The 15,692-nt window shown below is 37.3% G+C and overlaps 1 protein-coding gene across 2 annotated transcripts in view; it reads left to right on the forward strand.

Annotated features, from left to right (window-relative positions):
* TAB2 (TGF-beta activated kinase 1 (MAP3K7) binding protein 2) overlaps window positions 1-15,692 on the forward strand; it is a 60,836-nt gene that overhangs the window by 1,446 nt on the left and 43,698 nt on the right. The window contains exon 1 of one of the 2 annotated variants that reach the window (XM_064413679.1): window positions 550-679. The exons of the other annotated variant lie outside the window; for it this stretch is intronic. The gene's annotated coding sequence lies outside the window, so the exon portion shown is untranslated. Of the gene's footprint in view, window positions 1-549; window positions 680-15,692 lie in introns of those variants that run through there. 2 annotated transcript variants of the gene reach the window in all.

The following is a 15,692-nucleotide window of genomic DNA, read 5'->3' on the forward strand; positions in this document are numbered from 1 at the left end:
TTCTAGTCATGAGTTTAGGATATCTGATACAGACTTGATAAAGCAGTTTCTGAAGTTCACTTGTAGAATGCTGAAAATGGTGCTGCATATAATTTTCAACAGTCTAACATGTGCCTTCTAAACATCAGCATAAGTCAGAGTCTTAGACTGTTCAAATTAGTTCATGTCGTGATTTTACCCACCAAAATGGTACAGTTTGTGCACTACTTTATAATGATGCTGTAGCAATAGCATTATATTCGCTATTGGCCACAATTTGCTGAAATCAGGAATAATTTTCAGCTTAGCTATTGATTTGCCAGATAATTAGGCATTTGTGTTTCGCATACAAATTTCAATTATTTGTTCTTTGCCTATACTGTTGTAACTGTATACAGTTACAGCTGTAACTGTATTCTGATACCTGCTTTTGGCAAGAGGGAAGTTCCACTGACACGTTAGGAGAGGCATGTCAGTGAGTGCTGCTCTCCATTTTAAATAAAAATTTGAGTCAGTTGTGACCAGTCAGACTGTGATCCACAGGTTAAACTTGGGTATTCTTAACTGCAGATAGTGCCTTGATTTGTGATGCAGCAGAATGAAACCTCAATTGAGTCTCAAGTTCTTGTAAAAACTGAGAACACCTGGATGGTTTTTCTCATGTTGCTTCACAGGGGAGAGAGCCTCCAAAGAGGAGGAGGTAAGGAAGGTGGTTTGGGGGAGGTACTCAGTCTGGGTCGTCCCAATTTTGTGTTGAAGAGATACTTGATAAAGCATCATCCCTGTCATTACAGTGTGCGGGCAGTGCCATCTTGCTATGCTGTGCTATGCCACCTTTGCTTGGCCAGCTTTTCAAGACTTTGTGAAATGCAAACCATTATCTTTCTCAATATAAGAGAAGTCAAATGGTTCTACTCTCTTCCTTTATGTCTGCTGATACGATAATAGAATTCTTGAAAATGGGCACTCTTCTTATGACAGTGTCCTGGTAGAAATGTCTCTTTTCCAGCAGTGACAGAAGAGAAGGTGGTAATGGTTTTCTGCACCATGGCATTGCTTTGATGGCCAAGGTCTTGGGTCGTTTTGTAATGGGTTTTGGTGTTATGTGTAACTAGTATGTTTTTTGAGTCTTGTAGAATTAAACGTGTCATCTGTTGAAGAGATTATTCTCAGAAAAAAAAAAAAATTGCTAGGTAGCTTAAAGAGCTATTGGCAAACCATTTCTTTGTGAGAGTGTATTTTGAAATGTAAAACTATGTTACTGTTCATCCTGTTGCAAGTATTGCCTCCTTATCATGATCTCCATGATTGGAAACACTGGAAGAAATAAGTTGGTCAGACGTGACCTCAAGTTTATGAAATGACTGTAAATTTAGGACTGCGGGATCAGGCTGATCTTTTCTGAACTGCTGCAAGCGGAATGCTGAACGATGTTACTGTTGGTGCTTTTACAGAAAACAGAACAAAAATTCCAGTGATTCAGAACTGGATTTTTTTAAAGCTGTATTCAAAACTCAAATATTTAAATGTTTGACATGAAAGGTAACTTTTTTACCACGAATGTATACAGTGATTCAAGTTGGGGTTTTCTCACTTCATTGGTGTAGTAGGTTATCTCAATTGGGCAAGTGTGTGCTTTCTGTTTCAAGGAGGAGAAATGCTGGTGGATGCTCTGAGGCATCCTGAACCCTTCTTTGCAACCTGGTCTGCTTTGGATTCCATGTATTTAAATGCAACTGTGAAAGCAAGAATGCTGTCAGATTGGATAATATTTTTTATAAATATTTCAATTTCATCAGGAGTTTTTCAGCATAATAGTTGTTTCAGTTTCACCCTCTCTTGAGAATGCTTACCAAAAAATCACTGACATCAATATTGATGCTTTCACTGACAGATGTTTTTGTAGACATTTATCCTAATTATAATAAAATTAGGGATTTATTTTTATTGAACTGATCAGCAAGTAAGACTCTCAGTCAAGAAATTACTGCAAGTGCTATACAGACATTTACTGGGTTTTCTGGTTTCTGTTACACTGCCTTTAGGTGGTGTTCCTAGTAATTGGATTCTAGTGAAACCAAGTGAAATGGCTTGACATAAGTAAAGTTAAAAGATCTGTGGAGTTTGTGTGTAGTATCACGATATGCTTGAAACACGACCACTGCTAAATGAACAGCGTCACTTGGTATATTCTTGTTGCCAGAGGTGCAGTTAAGATACAGTTAAATACATAATATTTTAGAATGTATTAGATTTTTTTGTTGGTTGCAAGAAGTCAAGCATAATTTGGTAATGTGCTAAATAAATTGTAAGTAAATACCTAGTCAGAGAATTTTACCAGAAAAATACTCTTTTTTTGTTTGAAATATGCATTCTACTCTTAGAAAAATGCTGTGTGGAATAATTTTTGTAGCAGTGTGCAAAATGTGTAGCTCTTTTCTATTCTAAGCACAGATGAAGATCAGATTTCGCTGTCTTTAATGATGAGTGGTTTAAAACTCATTCAGATCATGGTTGTACTATGAACAGAATTTAATTTTTCCATTATTTAAAAATCTGTGTTTCAGCATGGATTTAAACCTTGTGCTCCTTTTAGTGTTTAAAAAAACATTAACTTAGGAATACTCCATGGCAGAAGAAAAGTGTAGGTTATATATATGAGTTTTTAAAAAATGATCACCCAAGCCACTAGGACTGTACACCTTTTAGTCATGATATTGTTAGTTTTGCTAGAATTTGCCAAAAATGGGACAAAGCCACTTTATATGCTCACTGCTTTGATGATTAACTTAAGGTAGATTACCACTTAAATGCAAAGTATCCTATGCTTGTTCCAGAATTAATCAAATCTTGTGCTTTGTGGTGCTGGCTGGCTGGTCTTCTGGGGCTGCCAATGGAGGAGGCAGAATTCAACCTGCTTTTACTCTCATTGAAAGCATGAATTCAAGTTACTTTTTTCTACAAAGCTGCCAGTTTTCACGAAAGCTGTAGAACCCTTTTTATCTGTGAGATTTTATATGTCCTTTAAAATGCACTTGAAAATCATCAGAGGATGCAAGTAGTTATTAAAAGGCCAAACAAAACACATAAATGCAATTTCTTTAAGAAGCCTTAGTTAACTGGACATGCTAGAAAATAAATTTTTGCAGTTTGGGAGTTCAGAATCAGCAGTTCTCTTGTGGATAAAATGTTGAGATGCACTTATTTTCTGTAAGGGTTTTAAGAAATAGTTGCTGGTTTTGTATATTTGTGGAGTGTATAAACTGTCTTTAATTTGCTTTTCTAAAGTCACAAATCTTGAGCAATCATATTTCATTTAATTTTGTGTCTCAGTAAATTTTGAGCTCATCAAAATTTCAGCAGAGAAATTAGTCAAGGGTCAAGGTGTGAAAGATTTTACATTATAATAATGTTGAACAAAAGTTAAACTTGTTGAAGTTGATGGCTTCAATAAGATCATCTCTTCAGGGGAAAGTTTTGCATGAATTTAGCAGTTACCTGTACTTAGCTGCCAGTTGTCTGTGGGATAAGAACCAGGTATGAAGTGCTGTACTCTTTTCTCTAGTCAGTAGTTAGAGGACGTGAGAGGTTAAGTATATTGTGGCCAGTGCTTGGAAGAGAGTGGTAAGATAATAGGCGTCTGGGATAGAGGTGGAATGTGACTAATTGGAGCACAAGGGCATGGCTGAGGCAGAGAGAAAGTCTGTGGGAAACGGGACTATGTTACTTTTGTGCTTTCTGGGACAGAACCCTGAAGAAAAATCACATTAAAATAGGTTCTTAAGAAGATGAAGACTGGGGAAAAAAAAAAAAAGCGGTTTGGTGGTGTTGTTGCTTCCACTCATTACAGAGCCTCTTGAGCTGTGGCTGCTCTTGTGTTTGTGTGGGTCTGATTCAACAGGAGTGCCCAGACTGGCACAGTGTGTGAAGCAGCACGGGGCAAGAATGTACATGAGTAAGGGAGGAGTTACGTAAGTGTGTAAGACATACATGTTTTTCTCAAAATACACCATCAAAAACATTATTTTATTGTTACATCATGTATAGTTACAATTTCTTTAGATAATGTGACTTACATGTTGGTTGCATGCTGGTAGTATAATTGAGTCCTGTCTCTGTGGGCTGTTGCGTGCAATGGTACATGTGATGTACTCCCAGGTCTGACTGATTTATTTGTGAAGGTGAGCCATGGTAGTGTCAGATTGTTTCAGTAAGCCTGAAATGATCTGCTTTTTAATATGGATTTATTACAGACTAAAGATTTTATGGAGTTTTTTGAGTCTAGAAATAAGTATTTGCCTGGTACACCTCTATTTTGTCCACAGTGCTAGTAGAAGTGGATAAGAGATCACTGGCAGATGGGAAATACTCTTTAACAGCAACTGTTTAATTTTATTTGCTGCAGCCTGTCTTTATTTTTCAAGAATATGCTTTCCTGTTATCAGGTGTTTTCATAAGTGACTTGTAGAAAGATCAAGCATAAATATGTTGAGGGAGTAACTCTTAGAGACTGTCAAAGCTAGGGCTTTAGAATGCATTTTTCAAAGGAAATTGCACTGTGTGTAAAAATGTCTTGCTGATCCATCAGTTTGTCAGTGTATTCTCAGAATGTCTTTTTTTAAAGGGTAAATGAGACAGGTTTAGTAAAGTAATTAAAAAAATACAGTAAATTTCAAAATTTAACTACACCACAGACATCAGTTACTGATCTGATGCCTCAGAAACGGAGTGACATGTACATTCAGATAAATAATCTCCTTTCTTGAAGCTATTTGGGTTCTGGAAATTTATTTGTTTTGTACTGAAGGCTAGAAATGCAGAAAAGTCTTTCCATGTGTAAGTTCCAAGCCTGATTTCCCCAGGTAGAAAAAAATTAACTGTTTCACCTATATATAGGGGGGGAAAGCACACAATTAAAGAAATATTTAAGTTGTACAGTGTGGGCTGTAATTGCATCTTTTTTTCGATTCATGTTGTGTTTAAACTCTTAAGAGCTGAAGTCTGCCCTCTCTGCATCTGTGCTGTGCTACATATCTCTTTGCAGTACTCTCCTGTCTTTCTACAGCATTCAGTAGTTTTTTGGGTTTTGTATTTATTTTTTCTTTACTCTTTGAAATATCTGTGTCATGCAGAATTTATCTCCTCCAGCCACTCTACTGATGTCCTATCATATATGTAGGTGAGCTAGAAAAGAGGAAATCTGGTCATTCATATCCTCTCCATTTACCTTGCCTAGGCATGCTGGTCTGTACTTTAGCTGAAGCATTAGTGCCCTCTTGTTTATACATGACTTTGCCATTCTTTTTGCTCTAATCTTTCTTAAGAGACCCATTCAGCACTTGTCATTTCATTCCTGTTTTGTCTCTTCTTCACAGTATCATTGCTAAGTTTGCCCCTGATTCATTTAGGCTTTCCCGAGAGTATGGATAGGAAAAAAAAATATCTTGAGTTCTGTACTTGGATTTCTTTCTATTCATTCCACTGGTTCAAACTATTTGTTGAACAAGCATTTGTTTTTCAAGGGGAATAGTAGGTTATCCTTCTTAAGTCTAACAGCCTTAAGCCTGAGAACAGACATTCTCCAGGGGTTCAGCAAAAGTGTGTTTGAAAAGGCATTGTAGGTTGATAAGTACAAAGCAGTAAAAAAATCTGGTGTCTTGCTCTTTTTTTTTTTTAAGTACTACTGTTGTCTTTGGTAAATGGGGATAAGATTATTTTGTATGTAAAAAGTTGTGTATTTAAAACTTTCTTACTGTAATAACTGCCAATACCAGATATTATATTGTATTGATTAATGTGTATTAGGCCCTTTTGTGCAAGGCAGTGTATAAATATTGATTAAATAAGTCAGTGCTAGAAGAGTTTGCAGTCCCATGAATAATAAATTTGTTTACCTAGGTACATATATTGGATTAGACAAAGACATTTAGCAAAGTATTTTTGTCTTTCATTTATTAGGCCTGTTAGTTCTCCAGTAATTGTTCCAGTCTTTAAAAATTAATTTAAACTGTCTTTGATAACTGTGATTCATTTAGTGATGTTTTGACATTACTTTTAACATTTGCCTGCAAAATCCATAGAAGAAGTATGAAATTGCTTGAGTTAGACCCTCACTAGCTTGTACTCATTGGTAGCCGCTTAGGGTAGAGGTTGGTGTATCAAAGCTGAGAGTTGAAGGTAATGAGAATGGGTCACATCTGTGACACGCTTGGGGCTTCACTCTGTGTTGGAACTTCTTGTTTCTTCAGAAAATGAGTTGAATACAAGGAAAATTCGACCACAAGCAATTTCTTAAAAATACATATTTAATTTTGTTCTGTATCGGAGTTAAAACGTAGCATGAATGTATATATACAAAAAGTTCCTAAAGGATCAGTTTTTGTGCCTCTACAAGAGCATATGTTGATCTTTCTTTTCCATGCATAAAATGCAACACTGTTTTTCTTCCTCTTCCACAATATCTGGTGAAGGAGAATAAAATAAATTGTAAGCAGCAGGTGAAAGCTGTCATTTGAATTGTGGAAATTCCTGTTCTTTCCAGTCTCTTGTGTTAAGGTTCAGAGAAAATACCCATTATTTGTTTCTTCTTTTCCCCTGCATGGGGCTGAAAACCCCTGTGGTTTCCAGATCAAAAGGAAAATATAGTTTCTGCCTGTAGTGCTTTCATACACATAGTGTGGAGGAAAAATATCAGTTTGACTGTTCTGATGATACTGGTTTTGTCAAAGCTGGGAAAGGTACCAGCATGGCTGCATGATTTTAGAGGGATGAAAGTGTCATCCTTCCGTGGTGCACAGTCTGCATATAGGGATTGCTGGTGTAGTGCAGTTACATGTGCAGAATGGTGTTCTTTTTCTGGAAGAGCTGCAATGTTGAGTGAGTAGTTTTAGTTTATTGATACAAAAATAGTCCTTAGCTGCCATGCAAGGAATGCTTTTGTTATTTTGTCAGTATTCTCCATACATTAATTACTCTTGAAGTAATATTAAAAAAGCCTTTGAAAGAAGAGGTTTAGAGCAAAAAATGGAAGAACACGAGTGTTTGTGGGCATGAGGGGCTATTGATATTTTGCTGTGACTGAACAGGAAAATTGCTTTCACTGACACAAGCAGCTGGTCCCTTGTTCTGGTCTCATCTGTCTGTGAGCCAGGGCAGTTTCTGTATGGGTGGTTGGAAAATTAACCAGATTGCTGTTAAACTTAGGTGATCTCGTGGGCTGAGACTAAGCCCTGGGTGCTGAGGAGCTGCTGGACCAGTCTGGTAGCCTCCTGTAACTTCACACTGAGGGGTTTGTTTTGTGCTACAGCAGTGACAGGGCATGGACTTGCCATCCTTTCCTCTGAGTTCACTGATGTGGTTTTAGTAGGAGCCCACAAATAGATTTTTCTTCAAAACTGAGATATGGTAGAAAAACTGGAAGAATAGGTACACAGAAGAAATAAGAGTTAATTAAGCTGGTATTGTGGATAATGAAAGCCCCTCATGAAGCTGTAGACCTGAGAATGGTCCTATGACAGAGGAGAAAGAAGAGCAGCTCAAGGAATCATCCTTACACACTGTGGCACTGCAGCTGTTCAGAGTCACCAACTGAAATACTGAAATAGTGTAAATTAAAAGCTAGCCCTTCAAAAAGTAGAACTAACTTCATTAGTGGAACTAACTACACCACAGAACCCATGTGTGTGGATTCTACCACTATAATCTTCAGTAGTGACCTACCTGGATGAAAGGTGGTAACAGTAATTTTTTTCCTCTTTTCTGGACATAATTGAGGAGTCTTAAATACTTTCAACAGCTGTATTTTAATTAGCTTTAAGTGATGGTGCCTGCAAGAATCCTAGCAGTCTTCTCTTTGTGGATAAGAAAGAGTTTTTTCTAGGATTTTTGATCTTTAAATGCTGTAGTCCAGTTTTGCAGTGCAGTAGGAAATACAGAACCCACTGAAACTAGTCAAAGTGTGGCTAATAGGTAAGTGTAAGGGCAGTGAGTTATGTAAACTATGGAAAGAGAAAGATTGAGAGAAAAGTTGTAGCACTTGTTGACTCTTGAGGAAAAATGTGGCTAAATTAGGATAGCAAAACAGATGTTTTGTGATGATGTTTGACCTGTGTACTACAAGGGTGCATTATTTGTAGCCTAGAGTTGCAGCCTTTTATAACCTTTAATGGCTATAAAACAAAACTAGTGAAGTCTTACATTATAATCTGCTATTTAAACATATTAATGAATACAAAGCTTCATTTAAAGTTGAGTAAATTAACACTAGTGTGTAGGTGTTCTCTTTCTTTCAGTTGCAGATTTTGAATGGACTTCGGAACTCAGCAATAGTTGCTAACCTGGCCTGCATGTTCAGATTCTTGGCTGGCAGATACCAATAACTTCTTCAAGCTAAAGTTTAGGCTGTGATTTCTTCCATGTTTTCTTGGTTGTGTTTATTATGTCGGTTTTGTTGGATTTCTTAGGGTTTTTGGTTGCCAGTAGTATTGCTGTGACAGGAGAGCATCTTAAAGTACCACCTAATGAAGTTAGCAGAGTTGATGAAGCTACAGGCTTCCTTCCTGTTGGAACCAGCCAAAAGAACAGGCCAAACTGAAGCTTATGTTTCTTCAGTGCAGAGCCAGGGGCAGCTTTCTGGAAGGTTTTTTTCCACTCCCCATCAATGAGGGGAGAAATTCTTGCCAACGCAAATGAGATTGAGACCTACAACTTGCCTCAGCATAATACAGTTTGAGAGGAATACATCATCTAGAAAAATATTCAGTTATAATAGCATGGGATCTTGTTAGTTAAAAGAAATTTGTCTTTATGTTTGATGTTTTTAAGAGTCTTGGACAAAACAGTATTTCAGCATTGTCTGTGTGACTTCAAGCTGCTGCCTGTTTGTGATAAGGGCAAGTCATCACCTTACACTGTCATGTCAGTGAATGCTGCAGAATGCCTGCAGTGACTATGCAGACTGTCAAAATTCACTGGTTTCAAAAGCCCTTTCTCATTTTATGTTTTACTATTGCCACCTTCTCTGGCTGTTGTAGCTTTGTTTTCTGATATATATGGATTGACTGGGATTTTAAATTGATTTAGGAAAGCTAGCAGTGCAGCTTTGTTTGCCTTATGAACTTAAGAATTTTTGTCACTCCTTTATCATCCTTTCTGAACCTCTTGTTAAAATATAATTGGAAGGAATAGTACTTTTCTATTAATTTATGGGGGAAACGGTGGTGATATCACAATATTAAAGCATGAGAAGTTTTTTTATACCTTGGTTCTTGCCAGCTCCTCTGAAAAGTCCCCATCTGCATTTTTGAATTATGCCTGCCTGCAAAGAATGCTGCCTATAACCTGTGGCTTATTATTTTTGCAGGACAAGCATTAGAAAATTTGGATGAGTAAAAATTGAATTCTTGTGAACTACAGAGCTAAATAGTTACAAATCCTTTGCTGCTTTATCTGTATGACACTGTTCATTTTATCTTTCAAAAGTTGGTCTACTTCTATTAACAGGCCTCTTATCTTTGTTGCAAATGCAAGAAATGTATTAGTATGTCAAAGCTGTGGAGAGATATCTGGACTAGCGGAGTTACTTTTTCACCATGCTCTTGTTTAATATTTATTTTCATAAAATGGGTTCTGCTTTCTTTAATTTCCTGAAAATACACAATCTCTGGCTATATCTCTGGTTAGAAGATACTGAGGTTTAACAGTTCTTCTTAATTGTGTGTACTTTTTAGATTTTCCTCTTTTTTTTTCCCTCAATAAAAGGCTATCAGCTGATATCAATATCCAGACAATATCCAGAAAACACAGTGGGAAGTCAAAATCTGAGTAGAAGTTGTTTATTTCTGCACTTCTCTTCTGCTTCTCTGTCCACAGTTTAAAGAGAGGGCTTGGAATAGGGATCATGCAAGGACAAAATCTTAGTTGCAAGTCCTCTGGATTATTTTATGTGAATTTTAGGCTTGTGTAAAACTTACTGCTGCTGTTGGATTCTTTTCTTCCCAAGTGATGTGAAAAAGCGGAAGACCTTACAAGGCTGAAAACTCTTTACGTGCCGAGCACCATGAGGCATCTTTTCTGTTCTTTCTCAGCTTTCCTGCTACTTTTCCTTGTTCGCCTTTTTCAGAGCAGGTTACTTAGTTAATTTTTTCCTTTTGAGTAGCTAGTTGTCTTGTTAGCATGTATCTGTTGTCAGGGTTCTTGCAAGGCATTTTAGTTTAAGGTAGGAAAACGTAGATGGTAGTAGATAGGTTACTTTGTAAAAGGGTTAGTGATTGTCTTTTGAAGGTTGTAACAGCAGGAAGCAATAGCTACTGGGAAGCTGTGAATGCTGGAGACATTTCAGCTCTTTCTGGCTTTCCTCTCCCCTTTTTTAGTTAATCCCCTTCCCCCAAATCTTGTGTGGAGTAAAGTGCAGAAAAAAAATATCAGTGGTATTAGTCCCTTACATAAACAGCGAGTGCAGTGATCACATTTTCCTTTCCTTAACAAAAGGATGGAGAACAACTAGCACTCTTGTCTTCCTTGAAGACACTTCATAGTGAAACATGAGGATCCTACAAAAATAGCAATTTTTAAAATTTGATATTATCAGTTTCTTGATGGGAAATCTGTATCTTATTCTTGAAGAAGATAAGTATGGGAAGCTAACTGGGAGCTAGAGGAGTAGCTGCTTAGATATCTGTCTGTTACTTCTCTCTACGTGTGCATCAGATAGAGCCTTGGGAGAAAAGCAACAAGAAAACCAAGTTGTATGGGCACTACCATGAGTGTTTCTATTTGACTCATGCCTATCAGTATCTGTTACCTCATCTTAGTGTTGGTGGAGGTTATTGGATGGATTTTTGTTTATTTTCTACTACTAAGAATTTGGCAGAAAATAAGTGGAAACTAGAGGCTTCCTCCCAAATATTGCAGTGGTGCTCTTGGGTTTGTCCTTTTATGTGTTGGTTTGGGAACTAATAGAGAAGAAAGAGAAAGCAGCAACTAGTTTTCCATGACCACACTTCACCCTTTCTTTTCCCCTTTTTCCTGGCAGCTGTCAGAAGTCCTCCACTATTACCCCAGGGATTTCTGCTAGTGTAGTTTCACAGGTGAAGATAACTGCAGATACAAAGTAAAGCTTTGTTAGCCTAAAACTATGGCAGCCCAGCTGTCTCTTCCTCATATGGACACCCTTTGTATCTAAGGATCTCAGTTGCCCCTCTAGAGGAGAGAATTGTCAGAAATCGGGAGTTCTGTGGCCATTGTTTTGCTTATGGTACTGTGTTAAATAGCTAAAGGTCTTTTCTTCCCTAACTCTTGGTGGGATGTTCTCTCTCGGCGTGATCCTACCAATCTTTCTGAAACTTCTCCGCTGCCTGTCAAGTTCAGGTGCTGTGTTTTGACAGAGTTGTTTCCAGTTATAGCTGCTATCAATTGAAGGAAGTGGTTTGCTGTTATTTACCCTTTGTAATAGCTTCTCTAGAGCTTTTATATTTCCTCCTTCCTCTTAGCCTACAGGCCTACATTGTTGCTAGTTTGTAACAGCTGCCAGAAGCAGCTTTGTGCGATTGGGCTAGGTTTTTAACTTTTTCGATGTTTATTCTAGTCCTAGGATAATGTAAAATCAGAAAACTGTGATTTAGTGTTTAGTAGAATCTTGATTTTTCTCCCCCCTCCAAGACTGTCCTTTGGAGATGTAAGGGTGTGATTTGTAGATCAGTGTAAGTTGGCTCTGCTTCTTTGCCTGACATTGTTCACCCTGACATTGATCTGACTCAAAGCTAAACTAGCAGAAAATTAACACGACATTATTCCCTGTTCTGGTTTTGCTCCTTGAACTGGCTTGCTGGAGAATCAGATGAGTGCCACAATTGGGCACTCACAGGAGGGGAGGGAGAGGGGGAATGCATGCCTGGGAACAGGAGGAATGACAGTGGCAGTATTGAATTGTTTTGGAACAGCATTTTAAGGAGTGGCTGAAATACTCAGCCTTACTGTCATTAAAATATTATGGGTAAAGGATATGTTGGTAAACAAGTGAAGTCCTTGATTAAGATGAAAAAGGAATTAATTTTTTTGCCAGTCTGGCTTCCAGTAGGTTTTTACACGAATACTGTATTTACCAGTGGCACCTCTCCCATCAATTAAAGAAATTGTTTGAGTTTTGTAAAGGGTGGAAGAATGGAAAAGAAAATACTGAGCCAGCGCAGAAGTAAAGGAAAGTATTCAATCAGTCCAGAAGTAAAAGTGTGTGAGACACAATCCTCTGTGCTCCTTGATCAGGAGAGGGTACCATGAGGGTTGCTGGGAAATTAAATCAAATCTCAAAGTTCATGAAATAAACTGAGATGTTTCTCAAGGCAAGTCACGCAACATAAATGAGAAGGAAGTAGAAGTTGCCCTTTAGTTACTTGGTTTATCTTTGGGGAACAGGAGGGAAGTTGGAGCTCATGGTACTTGGCTGCTTAGTTATCTAACTTCATGTTCCCTGGCCCAGCTGTTTCAGACCTTTCCTCCTGCTTGGGCTTTCTGAGCAGTACCCACGTGTCTGATAGTGGGCACACATTTCGACTCTTTGGCAGTGATAGGTGATGTCATTATACTATGAAAAGTGCAAGTGTTTTCAAAATGATTGGTGTACTTCCAAAGAGTGGGTGGATTTTTTTCTTTGCTCATTAGGCTCTTTCCGCCTACCCACCTCTGTGGAGTGGGAGTTAACCATAAGAGATTTCACCATTTTGGAGTGTGCAGTACAGGGTATCAGTGGTCATGCCAGAGGAGAGCGAAAGAGTTGCATTTGATGGTTCCTTGAGGCTTGTCCTACTGTCCCAGTTTCACATGTAATTGCAAAAACTTTAAAGTATGCCAAAATGAAAAAAAGGAGAGTTTATTTTGGATTAGAAATCTAGCAAGAAAAATTCAAGGAATTTTTTTTAATAATTGTAGTCATTTTCTCAGGAAAATATGGGTGAAATAAAATACAGCAATGTGCAAAACTGAAGATCTGTTCTGTTCAGTCATCAAGCATATCTTTTAATTGTATGTTTGGTTATTACTTTACCTTTGAGCTTGCTGTTCTCAAAAGACGACCCCTATGAATAAACTCTTGGGTGGAGATGTCCCCAAATCCTTAAAATAACCAAAACTGTTTGCCTCTGTTAGAACAAATCTGGTTTATATTTCATTAAAATGAGAGAAGCACATGACTGATTGCATTAGCCAATCATTATCTACGCAATCAAAATTTTTGCCTCAGCAAAAACCATGATTTTCTTTCACTTCTTCCTTTGAGCTTGATAAAAATGTACACCATGACACATATAAATTTTAGTATACTGACATTGTTTCCTGGATTGAAGTGTAGTTATGAGTGTTTTGAAATGGTTATTATCTGTAATCTGAAACATTTTAATTGAAGATGCTCTTTTGAGCAAAAAGAAATATGGTCTGTGTGAATCGTGTTAAGACAAACAAGAGACTATTTTCTTTGAAAAGCTAGAGAACCTAATTTTCTGCCTGGATATTCTGAACAAACTGGTTTTCAGTTAGGCTTAAATAATTCATTGAATCTCTTCATTGAATTTCTTCACTTTTTAAATGAGTTAAAGGAATTGGTAGTTTCTTGACACCAATATTTTAACTTTTAAATTTTTTTAAGAAGCCCAATTTGCATAGATGTTCATAAGAGAGAAGTTTTTTTATTCTTTCATTTTTCTTCGGGTGCTAGGGAGAGTGATGTTGTAAGTATCTTTGCTTTGTTAAGGGACCGTGATTATAGCATTCAGGTATTTGGTTTTTACCTTTAATGTCGTGCATAAAAAGCAGGCATTTGCTTTTATTTGAGCAAATAACAAGTGAGGAACATGAGTTTGTGTGTGTATGGGGAAGTATTCTCTGATAATCTGTTCTGAATTTTTTACTCCTCTTTTCTTGGTTAGGATCATGTGTGATTACTTTTTTCCCTGACAAAAAAGGGACTTCCTTGTTTCTATTATCCCCGATATGCAAAATACCTCATACAGCTTCATGCAGGTAGCAGTTTTCTCTTGGCAGCTTGGAATTAAAGAATGAAATTTAAGATTTTGAAAATTACTGAAATTAGAGGGGGGAGAGCCTGAGCTTTGAGTCTTACTATCCCGGGGTCTTATGTTTTTATCAGAGCAGCCAGTAAAACTTGCCTTTCAAGACATATGAAATTGCCAATGGCTCTGCAAGTCATTGTAGGCAGGCATGTAGACTTTTATGTTGACAGTGTTGTGGTTTGATACAATACTTGGTAGGATTTGTAGCAATATAATTGAAAGGAATTCAACAGAGGGTAGTCAAAGCCTGTTTCTAGTAGGCATTATTGACTCATCTGTCCCTCTCCAAAGTTCTGCTGTTTAAACTGGGTATCTGCTATAAGAGATTTTTTTCTTATTAGTGGGTTGTTTCTTAGGACCTTTCTCCTTTCTTTATTTACCTGAGTGTTCTGCAAGAGAATCTGCACTGTGCTCTTTCTATACCTATTTTAGCATTTTCTTCCAGCCTACAGTGCCAGACCTATTTCACACTACATCATTTCCTGGTTTGGTCTTGCTGACTGTGGGAAGATTGCTCTTTAACAGATGAGAGATTAGACAAAAAGGAATATAGGGTAATTAAAGTTGTTGTTTCTGAATATATTTTATTGTTCACTGTGGTAGAATGTGCATGAATAAATGACAAGAATAAGCAGGAGAAGAAACTCTCTGCCAACTCCAGTGGTTTTGCAATGAGCTGCATGGTGCTTGCCCAGTACTGAAGTTAGAATTTCAATATTTTAAACCACAATCTTCTGTCCTTCAAGACTGAAGAACGTAGCTGACATAGCTTCTGATTATTTTGAATTAAACAAAGTGAAAGAAAGGAAAAGAAATTGTACTGATAAGAATTTCTTTCTTTCTTTGACTTTCTTCTGAAGTCTTCCAGAAAACCAGAGCCCATTTATGTGTGGTCATCTATATTGATGACTGCTTCTTACTTTTAAAAATTAAATTCCAAAGACTTCCACTAAGCTTTATGCTGCTGATAATTACAATTAATCTAAAATGACATTTGTTATAAAGTTAAAAATGTAAAACTACCCAATGGAATGTTTGGTGTTCTGAAGGGCTCTCACAACTGAGTGAAGAAGTACCAATCTAAGCTAATGCATAGCCATGGCACTCTGGAAGTTATCTTTATGAATTACCAGGTACCTTTACAACTCAGTTACTTTCTTCATGCTTCATGCCTTACTTGCAACTAGAGGAGACTTAATTCAGATTTGAAGGAATTTAGTGGACAGATGAATTGGTTTTCTGCTCTTTTACCAGACCGATGGGTATTAGCACAGTTGCTAACAATGGAGTAGTTTGTTTCAACTCCTTGGAGATTCATTGAAAGATTGAAATCAAATATGTATGATCTTTACTTCATATTAATTTACTACTTCAGGCTATATTTTCATTGCAAAGGGATGCAAGACCAAGACTTCTAGAAGATGCCTAAAATCAGCTAAGAGTTTTATTTTCAAAGGCCCAAGTGTCTTTAAACCTGTGTGTGAAAATGGTGGACTTGAGAAATCAACTTTTTTATGGTTTCTGTAAGCAATATTGACGTGGTCGGTTTTGTGGCTTTATTTATAACAAGCATCATGCTAGTTTGGCTTTGAGAGTGCAGCAGTCATTCTGCTGTTCCTGTGACTGGAAATAATACAGAGCCAGTCTAAGAAT

Source organism: Passer domesticus, chromosome 3 (assembly GCF_036417665.1).
Source record: "Passer domesticus isolate bPasDom1 chromosome 3, bPasDom1.hap1, whole genome shotgun sequence".
Lineage (NCBI taxonomy): Eukaryota > Metazoa > Chordata > Aves > Passeriformes > Passeridae > Passer > Passer domesticus.